The sequence below is a fragment of the Echinops telfairi genome, unplaced genomic scaffold (assembly GCF_000313985.2).
Source record: "Echinops telfairi isolate 266 unplaced genomic scaffold, ASM31398v2 ScPeMD7_34;HRSCAF=130, whole genome shotgun sequence".
NCBI lineage: Eukaryota > Metazoa > Chordata > Mammalia > Afrosoricida > Tenrecidae > Echinops > Echinops telfairi.
The window spans coordinates 3,632,872-3,636,213 of NW_022103931.1; positions in this window are offsets into that span (position 1 = coordinate 3,632,872).

Here is a 3,342-nt window from a genome sequence, read left to right on the forward strand (position 1 = left end):
GGAAGGTGAGCCTCATAGAATGCCAATTTAATAGAAGAAAGTATTCTTGCATTGAGGGAGTACCTGAGTGGAGGCCTAAATCATCATTTTTACCGGAATTCAGACACTTAATCTTGATTCTTCATTCAAATAGGAACTCTTTTTTTTGCTCATTCTCACCCAGTCTGAGATTGCCATAACTAAAGATAGAATAACTTGCATGTAAGCAGAATTCCAGAATAGGAAGAGAAAAAATGCAAAGAGAAAATTGACAAAGGGCTATCAAAAGAACATTTCCCTCATACCAGGAAACAAACATTCAAGAAACTGAATGAACCACAAACAGGAGAAATCCCAAAAGAAATTACCAAGAGATATCATAATCAAATTCTTCAAAATTCAAGACAAAGTATCCTGTGCGTAGCTTGCACACACAAAAAATCACCTACTACAGGGGCCATGAGAATTATTGATGTGGCTCTTATAACCTTGATCCAGAAGATAGCTTTGGCATCTGGGGAGTGGCAGAGGAACAGAACTTGGGTAAAGGGAAGGGCCGTGTTCAATAAGAGACAGAGGAGCAAAGAATGATGGTGGCAAGGAAGGACACCAGGAAAAGCATAAGAGATCAAGGCAACAAAGATAAATGCTGTTATATACGCAATCCTACAATAACTAATCTATGAGTAGAAGCTCAGGGAGACATGGGTTGAGCACTTGTGGGAGGGAGACAGAGTATAATTACATGTGAGTAAATATTTGACAAGGAAAAAAAAAGTCTCTTAGTAATGAAAAAACAGTGTCCTAACTATGGATGATTCAATGAGCATGAGGCCACTCTGCCATTGTCAACTCCCCTTCCTACCTCCCAGTTGGAACTGAAAAGTCAGTACCATGCTAGTGTTCCAACTCAAAAAGGATGGGGGAGAATTGGACAGGATCCACCTAAGAAGCTGGGGAGATAATGATCTTATTGCTCTGGTTAAGACTTCCAATATAATACTGAATAAGAGTGGCAATAATAGGCATCTTTATCTCATTTCCATCCTTAGGAAAGCTTTTCAATCTTTCTCCATTGAGAATAATGTTGACTGTTGGTTTTGCATATATGCTCTTAAGACTATTGAGAAATTTCCTTTCTATTTCTATTTTGCTCAGAGTTTATCAGGAAAAGAAATCAAATTTTATCAAATGCCTTTTCATCAATTGATATGATCATGTGGTTTGTTTAATTTGTTCTAAAGTGGTGAATTCTACTGATGGATTGATTTTCTAAAGTTGAGTCACTCTTACATTCCTGATATGAATCCCAATTTATTGTTGTTGGGTTTTGTACAAAAATTTTGCATCTATATTCATTGAGGGATAGTGATCTGTCATTTTCTCTGTTTTAAATGTCTTTGCCTGGTTTTGGTATCAGAGTGATGCTCACATCATAGAATGAGTTAGAGAGTATTTCTTTCTCTTCTATGTTTTTGAAAACTTTTTTTTAATTAAAAGATTATGTTCTTGGAGGCTCTTACAGCTCTTATAACAAAACATACATCAAATTGTATCAAGCATATTTGTACATATGTCTCCACCATTATTTTCTAGACATTTACTTTCCATTAAGCCATTGGTATCTGCTCCTCTCACCCCCACCCCCCCGCCAAAAATGTTTTAATAGAATCGGTATCAATTCCTTTATGAATATTTGACAACATTAAAATGGACAGTAGATTTCAAGAGAGATTAGACTTTTAAAATGAGGCAAGAATGTAATAAATAATAAGGGAAACCTCAAAGACAATTGGTAAACCTTATAAAAAGAAAAATCACAAAAACATAGTCAATAGTAAAACAACAGCAAAGGAATAAAAGACATGGAAATCCATAAACAAAATAAACTCAGCACAGAAAATTACAAGGAACAAGGAAACTAACAAAATACACATTCAAAAACACACAGCAAAATAATAGCAATAAACTCATACCTGTCAATAATAACACCAAATGTAAATGGATTAAATGCGCCAGTAAAGAGACAGAATAGCAAATTGGATAATAGGACCCACCAATAAGAATGGGTTCTATAAGAAATACACCTTAGACACAACAACAAAAATAGACCCAAAAAAATCAAAGAATGGATAAAAAATCAAGCTATGACAATTAAAGCAGGAGTGACAATAGTAATCTCTGATAAAATAGACTTCAAGCAAAATCCATCCTGAGAGACAAAGGACAATACATAATGATCAAAGAAACAATTGAATAAAAGGCATAACTATAATGAATAGATCTATGTACTTTCAAGATATCTATGCACCTTCAAAATCTATTAATCAAGCTCATATAGATTGAAAGAGAGAAATAACACTACAACAATAATAGGAGACATCAGTACACTACTCTCAAAGAAGGACAAAACTGGAAAAAATTCTCAACAAAGACACAGAAGGACTAAACAACACAATAAATCAACTTGTCTTCTTAGACATAGAACACTTTCCAACAACAGCACAATATACATTCTTTTGCAATGCCCACAGAACATTGTCCACAATAGACCATATGTCAGGTCACAGAAAAAGCCTTAATAAATTTAAAAACTATGGGACATTAAAAATAATATTTTGAGATCAAACACTCTAACACTGGTTATCAGCAATAGGAAAATCAGGAGAAATAGTGCATGAAAATGGAACAATACCCTGCTTGAAAACTACTGAGTAATTGAATAAGTAAGGAATGAAAAATTTAAATTTCTTGACACAACACATTAAAACCTTTGGGACACAGCTAAAGTGGTACTCAATGAAAGTGAGGAGGAGTTTAAGCACTTGCTGACAAAGAACAAGGATTAAAGACTTCAGTATACATAATAACTCAATGTAAAGCCCCAAATCCTTACAACTGCACCAAAAGGCACATCATTGTACATCTTTGCAAATGGAAAGATTGAACTTGTTAAGGATTTTGTCTTCCTTGAAACCACAATCAATGCTCATGGAGGAAGCAGTCAATGAATCAAACAACACATTGCATTGGCTAAGTATTCTGCACAAGACCTCTTTAAAGCATCGAAGAGCAAGCGTGTCACTTTCAGAACCAACGTGTGCCTGGCTCAAGCCATGATATATATTTTTTAAGTCATGCTATTTTTAATTACCTCAGATGCATGTGAAAGTTGAATATCCAATAAGGACATCCAAAGAAGAATCAATGAATTTGAATTATGGTTATGGCAAAGAATATTGAAAGTACCATGGATTGCCAAAAGAACAAATAAATCTGTATTGGAAGAAATACAGCCAGCTTGCTTCTTAGGAGTGAGGATGGTGAGACTTCATCTCACATACTTTGGACATGTTATCAGGA